Below are 23,139 nucleotides of genomic sequence, written 5' to 3'. Positions count from 1 at the left end.
ATTGCTAGTTTTGTAGGTCAAAAATAGTTGAATATAGGCAATTCCACATGAATTATCCTAATACATTCCCATCCAATCTTGTCTTTAGGTGTGTTTCTTATTCAATTGTTGCTGCTCACATGTTTATAGAGAAAATCTAACTACATCTTGGCTCGCTATTCCTTTGGAAACTTTTTCAAAATACTAATTCCAACATACCAGAATTTTCTATATTCATATATCAACTTATCTGTCTTCTATTTGTCTCATATCAGCAATCAGTTCCACTTGATAAAGAGTTTAAACCAAGAGAAGTAAATAAATGACTCTCCCTGACAACAAAATCAGACTAATAAACCTTTTATAGGGCTATCAACCTTAGCAGGAAGAACAGAGATTGACTAGCCAGCTTCCAGGTTTCTGTGAGAACAAAGATAAAGCAGCAAAGTAACAGAAACAAAGCCTGTGAACTTAATGTCCAACTTTTTAAATAAAAGCAGAGAAAAAGAGCAAACTTTTCTCTCCTTAGAATGTTCTGGATATCAGAATATCCTGGAGGAAACTATGCCGGCTCTAACATTGGTTCAATAAGTAAGACTATGCTAAAGAAAATTTAATTTGATGGTCATCCTATTAACTCTATATTCCACCACAGGGTACCATTTTTTATTTGGCCTCACTAGATTGTGTTGAGTAAGCTCCATGAGGCCAAGACCACCTCTGTCTTATTCAGCTCTTGATTACCAGTGCCTGGCATAGTATGTAGCATGAGGTAGAGGTCAATAAATATTTTGGAAAGAATAAGTTTATAGAAGCAAGATTTGATGTAGTCACAATAGAAACAATGGCTTGTTTTCTAATCCCAACTTGCTGACAACTGGATATGTGATATTGGATGAGTCACTTACATTCCATGGACCACCCTTTTTCTCATGAGTAAACAAGGGGATTGGTATCAAATCCCTCTTTTCCTCTGTAGTTCCAATGCACAGAATAACACATGATTAGGTTAGTCCTGTGCACCGCACAGTTAACCTTTCTGCATTCTCCCTGGTCTACTCGTCAGTCCTGTCTATACTTACCCAAGAGCACACCAGAGAAGGGCAGGAATGCAAAATTATGAACCAAATTATGAAGAATTCTCAGGAGGCCTCTCGAGGTATCTGAGTTGGCCTGACCACATGAGATTTTACAATAGCAAGGCTCATAGGGACAAAGCTCCAGTATGCAGAAGTTAGATTCTCTTTATGCATTGTCTGATTTGACTTAGGAATAATTTCTCAATCATATATCCTTCCATGAGGTCCACATCCTTACTGCAGTTCAGCGAAGATTCTATTCTCTCTCCTTTTAAAAACAATTGAAATTTTTCCATAAAAAGTCAGTTTCTCCCCAGTATAAGAAGACCAGATGACAGCATCTTCTCAGCAAGGTCAGACTTCTGAAGCACTCTGTCCTTGAGGAGAGATACATCCCCCAAGGGGTAAATGGCCTGTGGCCTAGGATTCCACTCCATTCTGAAGGAGGAAAGGCAACCCCAAACACCACCATTTTTAACCCTCTATTTCCCAACCTGTTCATAGTTCTTTCCACAGGTTATGGGTTGAATGGAAAGGACTATAATCCAAGAGAAAGGGAAAAAGGAGAGAAAACACAGAGAAAAAGACCCGGCACTTTTCATATCTATACATCTAGGAGAAAAAAAGTCTTTGAACTCCAAACATATATCCCTATACATGTTTACGTAGACAACAGAAGAGATCTTAGACACTAAATTTCTTAAAGAAATTTGAACAATATATTTAAATTGTTAAAACTTTTTGGAATATTTAGTTGTAGGATTTATGAAACAACGATCAAGAAAATATCATTGTCCTGGTCAGAGACTGAGAATGCCACATACTTGATGATCCTGTGATTTATTGCTGTGTAATAGATCAATCCAAACCTTAGCAGCTCAAAGCAATCCTCATCTTATGATATCTTAAGATCTCGTGACTCAGAAATTCAGGCAGGACTCAGTTGGGTGATTCTTCTGCTCCCTGTGGCATTGGCTGAGGTTGCTAAGGGTATTTGGCTGACGGATAGAAGGTCCAATGTGGCTTTGTGTACATGTCTGGCACCTGGGCAGGGATGACAGGCAGGCTGGTCAGCTGGGGCCACTGACCAGAGTGCCTATGCTGGCCTCTCCATATGATGGTCTCAGGTAGTTGGACTTCTTACATGACTCAATGCCTTGGAGAAAGTTTTCTAAGAATGAGGTAATGGAGCCAGCCAGTTTCTTAAAGGCTAGGCAAGGGCAACTGTACAATATCATTTCTGCCATTTTCTACTGGTCAAAGCAATCAGTGAGCCACACATTTTCAAGACAAAGGGACGTAGACACCCTCTCCCCTCCACAACCTCTTGATGGGAGGAGAGTCAAAGAACTCGTAGCATCTTTAATGTGCCACATCTGGCAAGTTTCCCCCAAGGTAATACTTCTTGGGGCACCCATATCTGCAACTGGGCAGGTCAATATAGGTTCTGAGACCTACCTACAAAAAGGTACAAGAGGTCTGCCAGGCATGGAGGAGTGGGAAACATTGAAACCAATACCAGGATGGAAATGTATGAATGTGAAGAGAAAGAGGCTGCAGTGTAATCAGTAATCATCGGTTTGTGACATTCACTCTGGAGAAAAGAACCCCTCTGAGGAGAGAGGACAAGCTGAGGTGGGCAGAGACGATTAAGATAGGGAAGTGTGATACTGTGAAATGCCAATTATACTGTCTTCTAATCCTGCTGGTGAGGAAAGTGGGGTCACAACTCTTTTCAGGAAATGAGGGCTCTGAAAAATGGAAAGATTGTATAAAGTAAGAGCAATAACCTTTAGAGATTTGTTAAAAATGATGAAAGCTTTCCTACTGGGGAACTTAATCAAACAAATTTAGCATGGTCCAGGGAAACTTTAACCACTTTTACACACTTTTTTCCCTTCTACATGTAGTGGATGTGTGTAAGCCACCCAGATTCTCCTTAAGCCAAGGTACTCATTCTTCTATCTGCTGAGAGTGTTGGCAGCCGATCTATGGTTCTCAGCTGAGTTCCTCCCTACGAATCACTCTACTCCGAAAAGAGCCATCTTGTCCAATGAGCATCGCCCATCTAATTGCTGGTCCTTTTCGTGGGATCAGCTGATGCCTTTTTGATGACTACATTGCAGTTCTACTCCTCCCTGCGTGCAATCTTACCTCCCACTCTCCTCCATAAAAGGCGAACTCAAGCATACTCCTCAATACGATTTTGCACACAAATCTCCATTTCAGTGTTTGTTTCCCACAAAACTCAACAAAAATATAAGTATAACAGCAACTGAGGCTGCAACAATGATGAAAGGAGTGTCTACTTCAGAAGCCCTGAGAGTGACCTGCTGAGACTGAACTAGTCATGCAGGGCATTTGCCAGCTACTCTACCCCCGTCAGGGAAGCCTCAGAATGGCAGCCACACCACCAAGAGAAATGGCTCTGAATGCTTCCTGGGGGTGAGCCTTCTTCTCTAGTCCCTGCAGCCATGTGTTAGCAAACTGGCTCTCTGGGAAAAAAGAGCCTTGATTTGTATCCTTTGCCAATTTTCACAGTGTAAATACTCCTACCTGGGCTGATTTCAGGCTATTGACTCCTTAACAATTGGGCTCATCAAATTCCTAAATATTTCACAATCAGCTCTGGGGACCAGTAGGAGCCGCCTGCAGCACACCACTGCATGTGAGCATACTGTCCTGCTCAGACTGGCTTGGACCAGTGTGAGCACTCAACTCACAGGCAGCAAATCTGGTACAGGCCAGTCAGTGGCATAGGCTTATTGTGAGATGCGAGTCAGAAAAAGATAATAGTGATTAAGCACGGCAATCAAATTCTCTCTGAGTGAATGTGAATGCAAAGTATACAGAGAATATGAACAATAGACACCAGGGAGTAAAAGCTAAGAAGGCAGATGCAGTGATGCCACAGGCAACAGAAAGTGGTGGAAACTATGAGCAAGCAGTTGGTAGTGAGAGGTAATCAAGTGGTGGCAAGAACAGAAACTGAAAGACGCTCCAAGCGATACAGAGACAGGAAGAATAGCTGAGATGTCTTAATGGTAGGGCCACCCAGTTGGGAGCAATCAACCCACACTATCGACACGGTGACAAGGGCTGTGTGGAGACCTGCATTTAACCAAAGACAGCAGTGCAGAGCTCTGCTGAGATCGCCATCTTCCTTTTTCTCACATACAGCCTTACAATCAGCCCCTGTTATTTGAAGTAATCAGAGAGAATCTCTGTTGCTTGTGAAGACATGAGTTTATTAACCCCAGGTCGCCATCTGAGCCAAACAGCCACAAGGCAGAAACAAACTCAGAGTGCATGCAAAGGCTGCTGACATCACTGGAAGCAATCCAAAATAGAAGCAGCAGAATCTCTGTGACAACAAGGGAAAGACAAAGCCATTTTCTTCTGAAGGTCTAAACATCCATCAGGTAGCATAATTAAGTCACCCCTTTACCTGGCTGGTGAAAGGAAAGACTGCTAGGGACTTGGGTACCACTCATTCATTCATCCTAAAAAATATTTAACGAGTGTCTATTCTGAGAGCCTCATGCTGTGCTGGGCTCTGGGAATACAACGGTAATCAGAAAACAGACACAGACTCTTCATTGTGGAGCCTATAGGCTAGTGGGGGAGATAAATATTTGATCAAAAAAATGTCCACAGAAAACATAGAACTTGACTGTGCTAAGTAGTAAGAAGGAGAGACACGTGGTTCCATGAGACTTTGCCTTGGGGTTGAGGGATTCTGGCCTAGCTGCGGAGATCAGAGAAGAATTCCCTGAGAAGTGACGATGAATTGAGATCTGAACAATGTGTTCAAGTGAAGGAGGAGGAAACATTATTGAGGGAAACCAGGGACAGCTTGTGCAAAAGCATCTGCAAGGGGATCACCGGGACTGACAGACCTTTGGATTCAAAGCAGAGCCCTGGACCAGCAACATTGGAATCACCTGGGAGCTGGTTAGAAATGAAGAATCTCGGGCTCCATCCCAGATCTACTAAAATGGAATCTGCATTTTAACAAGATTCCAGGTGATCTGTACGCATTTTAAAATTTGAGAGACTAAAAGAAGACCAGTGTGGCTGGACCTAAGGAAGTGAGGAGTAGGGCACGGTGTGAGCTGAGGCAGGCCAGGCAGGGAGAGCCCAATGCCCAGGGCTTCACTGACCTTAGTTAGGAGTTTGGTTTTATGCTAAAAGCATTGGGAAGTCACAAGTGTTTTAAGCGTATGTTTGTTGGGGGCCGGGGGTGGGGGTGGAGGGAATCTAGCTGCAATATGGGAACTTATTAGACAGGAGTAGAATTAAATGTGATTTGCAATTAGAAGACAATCGCAATGGTCCGAGCAGGAGAATGTAGGAGTTTGAGGTAAAGTTGGAAAGAAGTGAATGGATCTGAAAACTTTTCAGGAAATAAAGTCAATAAGACATAATAACGGTTTGGATTTGGGCAGGGAGTGATAAAATAGAGGATGCTTTCAGACTTACACAAATGATTTTCGTTGTCTTAGCTGAGTTTTACTATCATATTCCCAGCACCAAAAGTTATGCCAAGCAGGTGCCCAATATTTGCCCTAGTTCTTGTTACTGAATGCAGGCTAGCCGTGAGCTGGCTCATTAGGCCCACTGAAGCAAGACTGTCAGACAGACTGGAGCAGACAGAAGAGAGCAGTAAATAAACGAAGACTTTGATCTCTGCTCTGCTAAGAAGTGTTCGGTGTCACTAAGCCAATTAAGGGAGTGGTGAAAATTTGGGAAGTTGGAAGCCAACCCTGGCAATGGGCTGCACTTCTCGCTTCCTTCTTGTCCTCTTTACGGGCGCCCGGGGCTGAGCAGCCAGTCTTCTCCTCCTCTCTCCAGATCTGGAGTTCCAGGGGAAAGGGAAGGAGAACCTCAAGCAGGCTCACACTTGCTCAGCAGGCAGGCAGAGCATGGGTCCCAGTCTTTGAGACAACCTAGGCCTTTTCTTGGGAGAAGATGAAATGACCAGAGATTCTTTAGTTAGGAGCAGTGGTGTTGTCTTTAAAAACTCTGCCTGGTCGCAGCTCCTTGGCTCAATTGATCTGTACTGGGGAAGGGACCTGAATGGTAGGGAACTGAGAGAACAAAGATAACAAGAGTGTAGCAAAGACAAGTAATCTTCGCTACTCCCCACCTACTTCCTGTACACAGCATCTCTGAAAGTTTAAGAGGAACAATACCAGCAGAAGGAGGGAGAGGGAGAGAACTGAGGTGGGGAGAGAGAAAAGAAGGAGGAGGAGGAGAAAGGAGGAAGAAAGAGGGGAGAGAGGTAGAAGATGCTGAGGTGATCGAAAAAGAAAATAATGAGGCTTCCAGAACTAAAGCTGAACCTTTCCCTGGCTTCCCCAGGCCCGGATCTCCTGCTCCCTGCAGCCGAGGTCTCTGATGATTATCTCCCACTGCAAGCTGTTGCCTGACCTTATTCCATAGTCAGAGAAACGAGGTTACTTAACCAAAGCCTCTTTTCTGATATGTCTCAGAATTAACTCAAACTCCTAGGACAGGGCCCGATGACTAAGTACGAGGAGCTGTACTCCACAGTTGCCTGCTGGCTAAGGTTTTTTGGCTACTAAACAAACCCTGGACTCGGTTTTTGTTTTCCTACCAAATATTTTGATCCAGCTGTGGATTCTGCTTGACTCTCTTCATTTCTGACTGATTGTATTCCTTATACTCCATGTTCACGGCAGCACTATCCACACACCCGGGAACCAAACCCGGGCTGCCAAACTGGAGCGCGTTGAACTTAAGCACTAGGCCATGGGGCCTGCCCCAAAATAAAATGTTTTCAAAAGCAAAAATATATATTTAAACAGAGCTCTTGGGCCAACAACTTCTTACTATCTAACTAGATACAATTAGGATCATCCACAATAAAGCCCTTCGGTTTTAAATATTATCACCTTGCAAGCAAACCGTGTGGACATCCACACTTCCACTACCTCATTTCATGCTGAGAGAATGTGTCCTTCCCATTTAAAAATAAGTCCTCCAAATCTGTCCAGTCTTTCTTCCAAGCTCTCATTCCTCCAACTTTCCCTTTTCTCTTAAAGATTCAATCTCTTCCTTTCTATTCTTTTCTTCCCACCCTACAAAAATATTCCACAAACCTTGCACTGTTCCCTACAATTTGTCTCCTTCCATTCTCTGCGAAGTTTCTCAAAGAGCAGTCAACGTTCACTTCCTGCTTCAATTTACCTCCCCAAGTTCACCAAGGACTCCATGCTATCAAATCTAACGAACACATTTAAGTCTTTATTATAAAAACAATTCCTTTGATTTCTTTCCATGTTTCTTCTGTTGATACTGTTAACTCCATCCACTTTTAAAATATTCTTGTTCCCAAGGGCCCATTCTTAGCCTACTCGTGTTACACACATTCTGTGTAATTTCAGCCACTCTTATGGTTTTCACAACCACCTACATAATGATGATGAGCCTCTAATCTGTATCTCTGAGACTTTTCCTCAAAATTTCAGACACATATACCCAATTTCTTACACAACATTTCCACCTGGATGCCCCCTGGGACCCTCAGATTCAGTACATCTAAAATAGCACATCAATTCCCATACGAAGCTTCCTCCTTCTGTCGCACCCCCATCCACCCAATTTGCTAAGTCAAAAACCTGCGTCATCTTTGAATCTTTGCACTTGTTCACTCTATTGTCTCCTTTTAGCATATTTTAGAAATCACCTAATTTTGCTAATTATACCTCTCAATTTCTCAGAATTATATATCAAACGATGAGAATATGTCACTCCCTGCTGAAAACTCTCCAATAGCTTTCCATTGACTTGGTATAAAACAAAAATATCCTAGCTAGTGGGCGGAGCAAAATGGCGGGGTGAGCTGACCCGGGATTCTCTCCCCTCCAAAATACAACAAAAGATTGGAAGAACTGAATTTCAGAGAATAAACATAATGCCAGCTCGTTAGAGACCTACCATACCAAGAAGGAGGAGATCATAAACCTTGCAGACGGCCTTGGAGGCGCTGGAACGGTAGGAGAGAACATCGCTCCCTCCCCTAGAGTCTGCGATCTCACTGCTGCGCGGGTTGCGAAGCAGTGGGGGAGGGGCCGCGCCACCGGGGGATCATCCAGGACTCCTGCCGCTGATTCAGTGGAGACCCACTGATGGGGGGAAAGCTTCCGTCCGCGGGGACCCTATAAATCAAGGGCCTTGGGAGACCAGAGAACAGAACTCTGATCTGAACCCAGACTGGCGTGTGTGAGTAACAGCCCCTCCCCGCCAACAAAGCCAGTGGGCACAGCCGTCTTGCCCCAAGGCGGAGAGCTAACACGCCGCTCTCGACCCCCATCTAGTGGCGACAGGCTGTAACTGCAACTGAATTCTACCACCGTGAGAAAAAACCGCTCCTCTACCATCCAGCAATTTATAAAAGCCCCAGACCAGAAGGAAAACAATAAAAACACAGAATTAAGTCCTGAGGACTTAGGTAAACTAAGTGATAATGAATTCAGAGCAGCTATAATCAAAAAACTCAATGAGGTAGAGACAAAGAGAGAGAAACAAGCCGAGTTCTGGAGTTAATTCACAAAAGAGATTGAAATCATAAAGAAGAATCAAACAGAATTACTTGAGATGAAAAACACAATGGACCAGATAAAACAGAATACGGATTCCCTGAATGCCCATGTAGACCACATAGAGGAGCAAATCAGCATAATCGAGGACAGACAGGCTGAATGGTGCCAGACAGAGGAAGAAAGAGAACTAAGAATATAAAAAAATGAGGAAAATCTCTGAGAGATAATGGATTCAAAGAGGAGTAAGAACATAAGGATCATAGGAATTCCCAAGAATATGGAAAAGGAAAATGGAGCAGAAAGTGTGCTTAACGAAATTATTGAAGAGAACTTCCCAAATCTAGGGATCAACGGAGAAATGTGTGTAGAGGAGGGTTTTAGATCTCCTAGATTTGTCAATGTAAAAAGACCCACCGCAAGGCACATAATAGTAAAGTTGGCAAATAGGAATGATAAGGAAAGAATACTCAGGGAAGTAAGAAAAAAAAAGAGAATAACCTATAAAGGAGCCCCTATCAGACTGTCAGCGGGTTTCTCTACAGAAACCCTACAAGCTCGGAGAGAATGGAGTGATATATTCAAAGCTTTAAAGGATAAAAACCTTCAGCCAAGAATACTCTATCCAGCAAGAATTTCCTTCAGATATGAGGGAGAAATTAAATCTTTTCCAGACAAACAAAAGTTAAGGGAATTTGTAACTAAAAGCCCTCCACTACAAGAAATCCTCAAGAAGGCTCTCATACTTGAAAAAAGAAAAAAGGGAGAAAGGGGACACAATCCACAGACTAGGGAGACCGATGGATAGAACCAGAACAGGATAGCAAATATTCAACTATAGCATTAGGGTAAAAATAAGGAAACTATCAAAACAAGGACGATCTTAGCACTCTAACTACAAATTAATAAGACGAGTTGGAATAAAAAATGAAAATGATTATTTAGGAGGGGAAGAGCAAAGGGTCTAAATCAGTATTGGTCGAGTAAGTAAGAGACCACCAGAGAATAGACTATATTATACACAAGATTCTAAATACAAACTTCAAGGTAGACACTAAAATAAAGTACAGAACAGAGTCACAAATCATGGATGAGGAAAAATCTAAGAAACCCAGCATAAGAAATTGCAGTAGTAAATGGGTAGTCTAAAGCACACAGGAAAAGAAACACAGGAAAACAAGATAATGAGTGACAGATTGACAGCATTAAGTCCACATGCATCAATAATCACTCTCAATGTGAACGGATTGAACTCTCCAATAAAAAGACACAGAGTGGCAAAATGGATTAAAGAACAAGATCCAACAATTTGTTGCCTCCAGGAAACACACCTCAGCCCCAAGGACAAACACAGACTGAGTGTGAAGGGGTGGAGGATAATACTTCAAGCAAATAGCAAGGAAAAAAAGGCAGGTGTTGCAATTCTCATATAAGACCAAGTGGATTTCAAAATAAGACAGGTAAAGAGAGACACAGAGGGACAATATATAATGATCAAAGGGACACTTCATCAAGAAGAAATAACGCTTATAAATATCTATGCACCCAACACAGGAGCACCAAGATTCATAAAGCAACTATTAACAGACCTAAAGGAAGATGTTAAAAACAACACAATAATAGTAGGGGACCTCAATACCCCACTCACATCAATGGACAGATCATCCAGACAGAAAATCAACAAGGAAATAGTGGAGCTGAATGAAAAACTAAAACAATTGGACTTAATAGACATATATAGATCACTCCACCCTGAAGGAGCTGAATACACATTCTTCTCAAGTGCACATGGAACATTCTCTAGGATAGACCATATGTTGGGAAACAAGGCAAGCCTCTACAAATTTAAAAAAATTGAAATAATAACAAGCATCTTCTCAGATCATAGTGCTATAAGGCTAGAAATTAATTACAAGAAAAAAGCTGAGAAAGGCACAAAGATGTGGAGACTAAACAACACACTACTGAACAAGCAATGAATCATTGAAGAAATTAAAGAAGAAATAAAAAAATACCTGGAAACAAATGAAAATGATAGCATGCCATACCAACTCATAAGGGATACAGCAAAAGCTGTATTAAGAGGAAAATTCATCACAATACAGGCACATCTTAACAAACAAGAAAAATCCCAAATAAGCAACCTTAAAGCACACCTAACTGAACTAGAGAAAAAAGAACAAATGAAGCCCAAAGTCAGCAGAAGGAGAGAAATAATAAAAATCAGAGCAGAAATAAATATTATTGAAACAAAAAAGGCAGTAAAAAGGATCAATGAGACAAAGAGATGGCTTTTTGAGAAGATAAATAAAATTGACAAACCACTAGCCAGACTTACAAAGAAAAAAAGGGAGAAAGCTCAAATAAACAAAATCAGAAATGAGCGAGGAGAAATAACAACAGACTCTGCAGAAATACAACAGATTATAAGAGAATACTACACAAAACTATATGCCAACAGAATGGATAACCTAGAGGAAATGGATAAATTCCTGGACTCCTACAATCTCCCAAAGCTCACTCAAGAAGAGGCAGACAATTTGAACAGACCAATCACAAGGAAAGAGATTGAAACAGCAATCAAAAGCATCCCAAAGAATAAAACCCCAGGACCAGATGGCTTTCCTGGGGAATTCTACCAAACTTTCAGAGAGGATTTAATACCTATCCTTTTCAAGCTATTCCAAAAAATTAGGGAAGATGGAACACTTCCTCACACATTCTATGAGGCCAACATCACGCTGATACCAAAACCTGACAAGGACACCACGAAAAAAGAGAACTACAGGCCAATATCACTGATTAACATAGATGCAAAAATTCTAAACAAAATTTTGGCAACCAGAATTCAGCAATTCATCAAAAGAATCATACATCAGGATCAGGTGGGATTCATACCAGGGACACAGGGATGGTTCAACATCCACAAATCAATCAACGTGATACACCACATCAACAAACTGAGGAATAAAAACCACATGATCATCTCAATAGATGCAGAGAAGGCATTTGACAAGATCCAACAGCCATTTATGATAAAAACTCTGAACAAAATGGGCATAGAAGGAAACTACCTCAACATAATAAAGGCCATATACGACAAACCCATAGCCAACATCATACTCAATGGGCAAAAACTGAACCCCATCCCCCTGAAAACAGGAACGAGACAAGGATGCCCTCTATCACCACTCTTATTCAACATAGTACTGGAGGTCCTGGCCAGAGCAATCAGGCAAGAAAAAGGAATAAAAGGAATCCAAATAGGGAGGGAAGAAGTGAAACTCTCACTGTTTGCAGAGGACATGATCTTATATATAGAAAACCCCAAAGACTCCATTGGAAAACTGTTAGAAGTAATCAACAACTACAGCAAAGTTGCAGGGTTTAAAATCAATTTGCATAAATCAGTAGCATTTCTATACTCCAGTAATGAACCAACAGAAAAAGAACTCAAGAATACAATACCATTCACAATCGCAACAAAAAGAATAAAATACCTTGGGGTAAATTTAACTAAGGAAGTGAAGGACCTATATAATGAAAATTACAAGGCCTTTCTGAGAGAATTGGTTGACGACATAAGGAGATGGAAAGACATTCCATGTACATGGATTGGAAGAATAAACATAGTTAAAATGTCCATTCTACCTAAAGCAATCTACAGATTCAACGCCATCCCAATCAGAATCCCAATGACATTCTTTACAGAATTAGAACAAAGAATCCTAAAATTCATATGGGGCAAGAAAAGACCCCGAATTGCTAAAGCTATCCTGAGAAAAAAGAACACAACGGGAGGCATCACAATCCCTGACTTCAAAACATACTACAAAGCTACCGTAATCAAAACAGCATGGTACTGGTACAAAAACAGGTGCACAGATCAATGGAACGGAATTGAAAGCCCAGAAATAAAACCACACATCTATGGACAGCTTATCCTTGACAAAGGAGCTGAGGGCATACAATGGAGAAAAGAAAGTCTTTTCAACAAATGGTGCTGGGAAAACTGGAAAGCCACATGTAAAAGAATGAAAATTGACCATTCTTTTTCACCATTCACCAAAATAAACTCAAAATGGATTAAAGACCTAAAGGTGAGACCTGAAACCATAAGGCTTCTGGAAGAAAACGTAGGCAGTACACTCTTTGACATCAGTATTAAAAGGATCTTTTCGGACGCCATGCCTTCTCAGAGAAGGGAAACAATAGAAAGAATAAACAAATGGGACTTCATCAGATTAAAGAGCTTCTTCAAGGCAAATGAAAACAGGATTGAAACAAAAAAACAACCCACTAACTGGGAAAAAATATTTGCAAGTCCTATATCTGACAAAGGCTTAATATCCTTAATATATAAAGAACTCTCGCAACTCAACCACAAAACATCAAACAACCCAATCAAAAAATGGGCTGGAGACATGAACAGACATTTCTCCAAAGAAGATATACTGATGGCCAATAGGACATGAAAAGATGCTCATCATCGCTGATCATCAGGGAAATGCAAATCAAAACTACACTAAGATATCACCTTACACCCGTTAGAATGACAAAAATATCTAAAACTAATAGCAACAAATGTTGGAGAGGTTGCGGAGAAAAAGGAACCCTCATACACTGCTGGTGGGAATGCAAACTGGTGCAGCCACTATGGAAAACAGTATGGAGATTCCTCAAAAAACTAAAAATAGAACTACCATACGATCCAGCCATCCCACTACTGGGTATTTATCCAAAGAGCCTGAAGTCAGCAATCCCAAAAGTCCTGTGCACCCCAATGTTTATTGCAGCACTGTTTACAATAGCCAAGACGTGGAAGCAACCTAAGTGCCCATCAACAGACGAATGGATAAAGAAGATGTGGTACATATATACAATGGAATACTACTCAGCTGCAAAACAGAACAAAATCATTCCATTTGCAATAACATGGATGGACCTTGAGAGAATTATGTTAAGTGAAATAAGCCAGCGAGAGAAAGATAATCTGTGTATGACTCCACTCACATGAGGAATTTAAAACTATGGACCAAGAACAGTTTAGTGGATACCAGGGGAAAGGTGGGGTGGGGGGTGGGCACAAAGGGTGAAGTGGTGCACCTACAACATGACTGACAAACATTAATGTACAATTGAAATTTCACAAGATTGTAACCTATCAATAACTCAATTAAAAAAAAAAATATCCTCCCATACCCAGACTCTGGCCCAGTTACTGGCCTTTCTGCCCCAGTACCCCCAGCAGACTCCCACAGAAGGTGGGGATGGCAAGACCAGCCAGCCAAGGCCCCACTGGTGGTTCCTGGATGAGCCCCAGTGCCCATGAAACAACTCCTACTTCTAGCAGCAATGGCAGCAGCCCCTTGGACCCAGGCAGCTCACAGCCCCAGAGACTTTGGCCCCCATCAACAGTGGGGATGCCTACCACCACCATACTGGAGTGATTCCAACTCAAAGGACATCCAGAGCTGCCCGTTTTTCCAACTGACCCAACACTCTCCTCTCCCTTTCCCATAATTCATGACATCAAAACACAGGTTTTTCCTCCTTTTCCTTGAGACTCAGGAGGGCCAAAGCAACAGCCTTTTGCTTTTTGTCCCTCTCTCCCCTACCAAGAGTTGAAGGAATGGATCCATCTTTATTGTTCAGAGGCACCAACTCTGTCCTCTAAATCAGGCTGAGAAGGAACCAGCCAGATCTTACCTCCTCCTGGTTGTTTTTCTTTCCCACCCCAGTTTATTTTTTGTGTCCCTTCTACCCCCTACCTCTGAAGCCATTTTATGAAGTGTCATGTGCCACCTGAGCCTCCAGTAAAGACAAAAACAGGCAAAAAAATTCCAAGGCCCCACATAATCTGCCCTCCCTCTCCACCCACATCTCCCACACTGGGCCCCTCTGTTACTGGGCTCTAGCCACATTGTGTCTCATCCTGCTCCTCAAACAGTCAAGCTCATTCATATCTCTGGGTTTGCCACTTAAGGTCTCCTCTTCCTAGAAGGATTTCCTGCCAGCTCTTTGCATGGCTAGCCTTTTCCTCATATCTACTTCTCAACACAAAAGCCACCTGAGAGGCCCAATCCTGCTCTACCACCCTCAACAAGCAAACCCCCTCAGACACATCACCACTTTTACTTTCTTCATGGCACTGATCACTATTTGAATCATCTGATTTGTATATTTCCTTGTCCAACTCTTTTGCTAGAATAAACACTTATCATTTTGGAAATATTGTATTTAACTTGTTTGGGGCACATCTCCCCCACTAGAATATAAATCTTATGAGAGCTGGGATCTTGTATATATCTTCTATAGCCTTTCTTAGTCTTGCTCCACTGGCGTTACCAAGATCTAAAACTGGTTGGTTTGGCCTCAGAGAGTTCCTGAACAAGATAGGAAGTAGATTGGTTACCCCATATCCACTGGAGAGTGGGCGCTGGCTATAGTCCTGTTCTTCCATCTGTTGCTGAGTGTGCTTGGCCATCCAATGTCCATTGGGCCTCCAGCCTTCTCTCACCCTCCTCATGTGCCCAGTGCATACAGCTGGGCTTCTGTCTCGATGTCCTCATCAGCAATCTAGTTGTCCCCTAGGCTTGTGGCTTCTGGAAGAACCCTGAGTTACTTGGTCGGGGGCCTGACAACCTGCCTAACTGTAACACTTCCTTCTCTGTAGGGCTGGACTGTCAGTGAAGCTCTTATTCCAAAGGAAAGAGAATCCCAGAGACACTTGTCTTCACCAGAATCCTCAGAGTTGTGGCAAACAAAGGTTTCAGCAGGAGGATGACATAATCAGGCCTAGGCTTCAGGAGGATGGATTACAAAAAATAGGGGAAAATGCAGGAAAACATTTACAAGGATGTTGTGTAGTTGAGGGGGAAAGAAGTAAAGAACTGTGCAAACAGGGGCTGAGAAAATGGAGAGGAGGGGACTGAGAACTTGGTCACAGATCAGATGCAGCAAGAACAAAAGCAAAGACGGTGTCAAGTCTCTAGTTTTATAAAGCGATGTTTTACCTGGATGAGCTATTGGCTTCTATATTACTTGTTACCTATTTTTTAATCTTGCTCAAAGTTTTCATTGCATGGGAAAGCACCAGTATTAAATGACGTCACACTGTGTCATAGCCCATTTGTAAAAAGCACTGTAAGTACCACAGCATTGAAAGCCTTCCTTCTGGCTGGAACCAATTTTCTCCACCACAAATATCAAAAGTGCCTGGAAATGTACAAAGCAATCATTTTCAACCACCCAAAGTAATGCTATTATTCTGACCCCCAAAGTAATCCCTTGAAATGTTATTTTAGAAAAATAAAAAGCATTAACAGTTTATATCAGAGAGGAATTTCTTTGCATTCACAACTGCTAACTTGAAAATTAAAAAAATTTATGGCAGGCCACTTATCTTCTTGTTTCCTTTTTTGTTTTTTCACATGAGCATTTCAGTTTTGTTTAACAATTAACTTCTGACTAATTTGAACAGATGTGCTTTGCTTTAATATTTGGCTTGGAGAAAATTTTTTTGGTAAAAATAAAACAAAGTCATGTGTGTTTTTGGAATATTTATTTCTCCTGAGAGTGTGAGAGATGTGAATAGAATTAAGGGAACAACTTAAAATTTCTGTTTATTTTTGGACCTTATAGGTGTCATTCAATTTACAGAGACATTGTGCTAAAAAAAAAACCAAAAACTAATATTCAAATACTGTCCAATTGCTGTATCTTGATTCTTTGCAAGATTATAGCTGTGTCCTTTACTTGGCTTGAAGTTACTAAATAGAACCAACAATGAAATTAAGCAGTAAACCTGCTGATGTAGAATTCTTCATTCCTAATTTGGCTAATGCCCAACTCTAAATTAGAATACAACAAAATCATGAGGTTTTACTTGCAAAGAAACTTGACTCTTGGGCTGAGTCCACAAACTCCTGAGATGTAAATTTGCCTTCCTGACAGAATTGAAATAAATACTACAGAAATAAAACCACACATCTATGGACAGCTAATCTTCGACAAAGGAGCTGAGAACATACAATAGAGAAAGGAAAGTCTCTTCAACAAATGGTGTCGGGAAAACTGGACAGCCACATGTAAAAGAGTGAAAATAGACCATTCTCTTATGCCACTCACAAAAATAAACTAAAAATGGATCAAAGACTTAAAGAAAAGACCTGAAACCATAAGACTCCTAGAAGACAATATAGGCAGTACACTCTTTGACATCAGTCTTAAAAGGAACTTTTTGGACACCAAGTCTTCTCAGACAAGGGAAACAATAGAAAGAATAAACAAGTGGGACTTCATCAGACTAAAGCGCTTCTACAAGGCAAGGGAAAACAGGATTGAAATGAAAAGACAATCCACCAACCAGGAGAAAATATTTGCAAATCATATTTCCAACAAAGGGTTAATCTCCATAATATATAAAGAACTCAAATAACTCAACAACAAAAAATCAAACAACCCAATCAAAAGATGGGCAGGGGATATGAACAGATATTTCTCCAAAGAAGATATACAGATGGCCAATAGGCACATGAAAAGATGCTCATCATCACTGATCATCAGGGAAATGCAAATCAAAACTACACTAAGATATCACCTTACACCTGTTAGAATGGCTATAATAACCAAGACAAAAAATACAAATGTTGGAGAGGTTGTGGAGAAAAAGGAACCTTCATACACTGCTGGTGGGAATGCAAACTGGTGCAGCCACTGTGGAAAACAGTATGGAGACTTCTCAAAAAATTAAAAATAGAAATACCATATGACCCCGTTATCTCACTACAGGGTATCTATCCAAAGAACTTCAAAACAGCAATTCAAAGAGACTCATGCACCCCTATGTTCATTGCAGCATTATTCACAATAGCCAAGACATGGAAGCAACCTAAGTGCCCACTGACTGATGACTGGATAAAGAAGCTATGGTATATATAACCAATGGAGTACTACTCAGCCATAAAAAATGATAAAATTGCCCCATTCACAACAACATGAATGGACCTTGAGGGTATTATGTTAAGTGAAATAAGCCAGATAGAGAAAGACAAACTCTGTATGATTCCACTCATATGTGGAAGATAAACACATGGACAAAGAGAACAGATTAGTGGTTACCAGGGGGAAGGGGGCTGGGGAGTGGGCACAAAGGGTGAAGGGGTACACCTGTAATGCGACTGACAAATAATAATGTAGAACTGAAATTTCACAATGTTGTAAACTATCATAACCTCAATAAAAAAAAAAAAATTGCCGTCCTGACTTGCCATCCACAACCATTGGAGAGGCCACCGTGGACCTGTAAACTACAGCAACTCTTCCTTTAATGGCAATTTGATTTTCCCTAGCTTTCTTCTTTCAACAAAATTCACAGAATGATTGCCATACTCCTCTTCTGTTCCACCAATACTTTCCTACCGTGGAGGAGCTTTAACAACATGCACTGTGCAATCATTTTCCTCCTTCAAGAGTTCATTTCAACCTTGCATGTTCAGGAAGCAGGAGCAACCTCTCTTCCCAGAGTGCAGATGAGTAATTGCTTACAAGTAAGAAAAACCCCTCTGGCCAGAGGAAGGGAGTTGCCAGCTCCCTCCTCGGTATCACGGCCCCTGCCAAGGAACAATTGGTAGGCTGCCCTGGGATTTTCCACACTCCAGATTCAGAGGGACTGATGTTCTTCTTTGTTTAGATAAACCCGAGAAAAGAGAGAAAAATAAATAAAGGAGCAACAGGTGTGGCCTAACTCTCTGCCATCTAAACTTCTGACGAAGAAGCAAAAGCTCTTACACCTGCATGTAAGAACTAAGCTCAGGAATTTGGACTTGAAAGCCAAATTACCAGCAATGAGTTTGGAATTGCCTCAAACCAAGTTGCAAAGAAAGTCAGCACAGGCTAGGACTTGACGGGGTGTCTAAGGACTCGACATCTCCCTTCTTCAGCTTCTCCCCAGCTGGTGTTTAAGAGAGGGGACGACATGACCTGAACCCAGAGTTCTCAGGAAACTCGAGAAGAAATGCCTCCATGGAGCAAAAGTAAACAGACATGTCTGCTTAAAAATGCTCTCGTTTTTAGCAAAATTCTGTGTAATGGTGAGTGAAGCAAATCCAGCTATATCGTCCCCACAGAGAAAGAGGAGGGAGAGAGGATGTGAAAGAGCCAATGCGTCTATGCTCCTCACCTGACAGAGCCACATCGGAGGTCCAGTCCTTCCAGTAGGGCCAAACGTGGGCTCCATGTTATAGGTGTCACAGCTGAAGTTTGGAAATGTTATATTACTGGCTCAAGGTCAAACGCCTAATAGAAGGCAGGGCCTGAATTTGAACTTAGCATGGCCAAACTTCACGCTCGGGGTTTGTCCTTTGTCCTAGAGGTTCCCAACACCAGCCCCAAGGTTCATGCTGGCCTGGCTTCTCCCAACCCACCCGGGTAGCATTGTCAAAATGTCTGGGCGACAGGCTCCAGAAAATCTACTTCAGTAGGTCTGGAATGAGACCTGGGAAACTGTGTTTCGAAAAAAATCTCCTTGACATTTTTCTGCAGCCAGACTTAGGAACTAGTGCAGTACATACTCTTCTCAGCAATTTTTTCCAGCAATTAATTAATTGACTTTGTGGAAATCTTAGCTCATCTCCCAAATCAAAGTACAATGCATTTGTCACTCTTGGGGAATATATCTGTTTCTATGAACCATGAAACATATTTTCAAAATTTTTAAAGTTCCAGTGGCCTTAGAAAATGTCCTTAGGTTGGGACTTATGGTTCCTCCTTATGTTCAGAAAATGAAGGTGCCTCCTTGTGGCTAATTCATCACCCACAATTGTGTTACTGCAAAACTTCATAGTTTCCTGCAGTTCAAGATTTTCCTTACTTCTTGGTGGCTCAGAATGCCAGGGCTCCTGGTGCTCAGGACAAACTCCCCATCTCTCAGACAGTTTTGATTTACTGCACCCTCTGGGCTTTCCTTATTTTAGCTGTGGGGCTATGCATCTGTTTCAACCAATTTTCTAAAATCCACTCTTTCCTAAGACAGCTTTTATTTTGGCTCCTTGCTAAGGATTGTGTGGAACATCTCTTGGGACCTCAGCTGAAGCTTTCTATGTCCTTATGCTCTCCCATGAGAGGTTCTTTGTATGTCCCTATATTCAGGTGGCCAAAGTGGGTTTCTCCTTCTCGCTCACTCCTTTTCTCTAAGGCATCCACAGCTAGACCAAAGTGGGGTTCAGGAAACTACACTCCTGGGGCTCAATCTAGCCGGACACCTGTTTTTGTAAATCACATTTTATTAGAACACAATCAGGCCCACTCATTTGCTTGTCTACGGCTGCTTCACGCTACAGTGGCAAAACTGAGTAGCCAGAACTAGACAGAGACCATATGCCTGCAAGTATTTACTATCTGGCCCTTCACAGAAAAAGTTTGCCAATCCCTGGACTAAAGGGACATTTCCAGTGAAAATATTTATAAATTTCCCTCTGAGAAGGAAACATCACATCTACTTTTAGGATCACCCCAAACTGCATACGCTGTGAGGATTTTGCCATTTGCCTATTTTTATTTATTTATTTGCTGAGGAAGATTAGCCCTGGGCTAACATCTGTGCCAATCTTCCTCCATTTTATATGTGGGTTGCCACCACAGCATGACAGACGAATGGTATAGATCCGCGCCTGGGATCAGAACTCACGAACCTGGGCTACCAAAGAGGAGCACACTGGACTTAACCACTAGGCCATGGGGTCGGCCCCTATTTTAATTTATTTTTAATTTTTAGCTTTAGGGAACAACACATGTATTCTTTTTCAAATCCATGTTCAGATGTTGGTGGTTATTAAACAGGCAATACTAAGGCCTAAAAATGATGGACAATCTTGTCAGTAAAAACCATTCTTTAATATGTAATGAATCACCTCATTACATATATAAGGGGAAGGAGTATGGAGAAGGTTATTTGAATCTCTGTTAATTTGGCATAATTCTCTCCACTTAACCTTATTTCCATCTGCTAAAATGAACTGCAATTTCACCATTCTGTAACTTGTATTGCTGATAACAAAAGGAAACAATTTTTTCTCTTAATTTTCCTTAAACCACTTTGATAATTGGTGATGGTACAACGTATATATCTAAGAAAATATTAATCCAGAAAAATAAATTTTGAGGAAAAAAACTCATTTCTCTCTATGAAAATAAGAAGGAATATGCTTTAAAAACCTCACTAGTCTTTTCAAATCCCACGAAAATGACTAAAGAAAATCTTCGGGATTTGATATCTAATGACTGCAGAAAAGCAACTGGCTTGTAACTGAAATCGGCACCTGATCTTTAGGCTCCCTTTGCCTGCCAAGTTATTGATATTTAAAAGTACCAGCACGCCCTCTTGCGGTACATTGCAATTACTGTTCTTTTCTACTACTAACTTAGAAGTTTGGTATGGATCTGTTAAGTTTTATGTAACTCATTTTACAAGAGACCATTCTATTGGAGATTCCACCTGTGATTGATTCATATGAAAAAACAATCAATAATACATGCTGGGACTTGCAGAATGAATTGCTAAAACTGCCCTGGACTATAATGAAATAAGATCATCACTGACACCAACCCCAAGTTCCCAGGAACAGTAATAAATCCACCATCCATTTTTGGTCCATAGGACCACTTTGTAGGAGAAAAGAACATAAAGTCTAACGTTATTATATTCTTGAACTTCAGGTGTGATAAAGAAGTTCTACCCACTCTGTTTTCCAGTTTGAGGATGTGGATATATACATAGGGTAAGTAAATTTATCAAAGGGCACATGGAAACTCTTCTACATAGAAGAACAAAAAGGCTTTATGAAAATCAAATCTACATCCCAGTTTCTGGTCGCCTCCTTTCAAGGGGAGCTGTGGTCACCTGTTCTGGGCTCTTGACTTGGTGAATTTATTGGTTTAGGCCGTAGCACAAGCCCATGCATCCCCTGGATTATATGTTTGCATTTATGAGACCATCTACCCACAATGTCTCCTCTGGATGGCTTGGGCTTTGTTGTTCTTGTTGTTTTAAATATATCCACCACTTACTAGCTTAACTAGGATCAGTTGAGCAAGTTACTTTAACACTCAGTCTTAATTCCTCCTCTGTAAAATGGAGATAGTAATGACGACAACCTCACATAGCTGTCATGAGGACTAAACAGAGGCATGAAGGTTAGGGTGCCTAGCTCGAAGCAGGGCACACAGGAAGAGATTAATAACTCCTACGATCAGTACTGCTAATAGGTTTCTGAACAAATTCTAACACTGAGATTTCTTAATATTCCCCTCTCCTTTTGTCACTCCCCACTTAGCAAGCGTCTTTTTGGTCTTTTTCATTAAATTTTTCGTTTGTTTATTTTTTGCCTTTGCTTACTGTGTGGCAGTGGAAAAGCTAGATTTCAAAGTGTGGGTTCTTGTTTCAGGACATGCATTTCGATGGACTTATTGCTATTTCCAACCCAAGAAGGCTGCCTTATAGGGCCAATACCTAGGAAAGTAAATAGCGCAATCTCCGTGCTACTCAGGTAGGAATATTTTGACACACGGTTTGTTAGAGAGCTGAAATAGGCCTGATAAGATGTTTAAAAAGCATGAAGAGCATTATAATGAAGTACTTACCATTTGTCTTTTCAGTGGTCAGGAGATTCTTCTGCATTTATCTGGAAGTTTCTAATGCAAGCTGCCTTTGTGAAAAAGAACTCCCACATCGTGGATGTGTCCAATTCAGAAGAACAATAAACATTGACTGTGGTACAATATCACTGCACAGACAGATGCTCCAACTATTGAGGGTATTTTTTTGTCCACAGTTTCATCAAACATCAAGAGTCTCTTTCTAGGTCAGCTCCAATGGAAAAGTACTTATTTTAGAACCCTCATTTTTTGTTTCCCTAGCAATGCTGTGACATCATATCAAGGTTCTTACACTCAAAATTACAGCCTAAATGTCCTTCTTGGTTCTTCTCATACAACTCATATTTGGAGGTGTTTCAATCTCCTCATTAGATGTAGCAAACCTAAAATATGCTGAAAAAAAAAAAAGAGAGAGAGAGGGAAAAAAAGAGAGAGGCTTTTCAAACAGGTAACTCTAAATAATATTTAATAAATGGAATTTTTACATATGCCCACCCTGGTATCCATGATTGTTGTCTGTCACCTAGGAATTACACATTGAGTTGCAAGGAATGATCACTATAGTAACGAGAAGGACACTGGAACGTTGAAAATGTGGGAAGATGCTAAATTTAGATCAAAGTGAGTATATGTCACATTATCAATCCTACTCCTGCAGGAGCTAATTTTCTTCAAAAGATCTTCCTTATATATCACATGAAAGGCCCTTTTCTCTCCTTCATGCCCATTTTCAAAACCGTTTAAATTAGCAAACTTTGGGGGGGGGGTTCCATAAATAATAGTTTTTGTTTTTTGAAACTGTAACTTAAAATAACTATGTCCCAATGTTACTTAGCTCTCACCGGATAATACATAGTACA

The 23,139-nt window shown here is 41.1% G+C and overlaps 1 long non-coding RNA gene across 6 annotated transcripts in view; it reads right to left on the bottom strand.

Moving 5' to 3' along the window:
- LOC103565902 (uncharacterized) overlaps positions 1-23,139 on the bottom strand; it is a 201,513-nt gene that overhangs the window by 122,275 nt on the left and 56,099 nt on the right. For all 6 annotated transcript variants that reach the window (XR_011533936.1, XR_011533934.1, XR_011533935.1 and 3 more), the window contains one exon: positions 22,265-22,672. This is a non-coding gene — a long non-coding RNA (uncharacterized lncRNA). The remainder of the gene's footprint in view (positions 1-22,264; positions 22,673-23,139) is intronic.

This window comes from Equus przewalskii, chromosome 27 (assembly GCF_037783145.1).
Source record: "Equus przewalskii isolate Varuska chromosome 27, EquPr2, whole genome shotgun sequence".
Taxonomy (NCBI): domain Eukaryota; kingdom Metazoa; phylum Chordata; class Mammalia; order Perissodactyla; family Equidae; genus Equus; species Equus przewalskii.
Note: the sequence above shows the minus strand (reverse complement) of the source record. Positions and strands in the feature narration are given on the sequence as shown.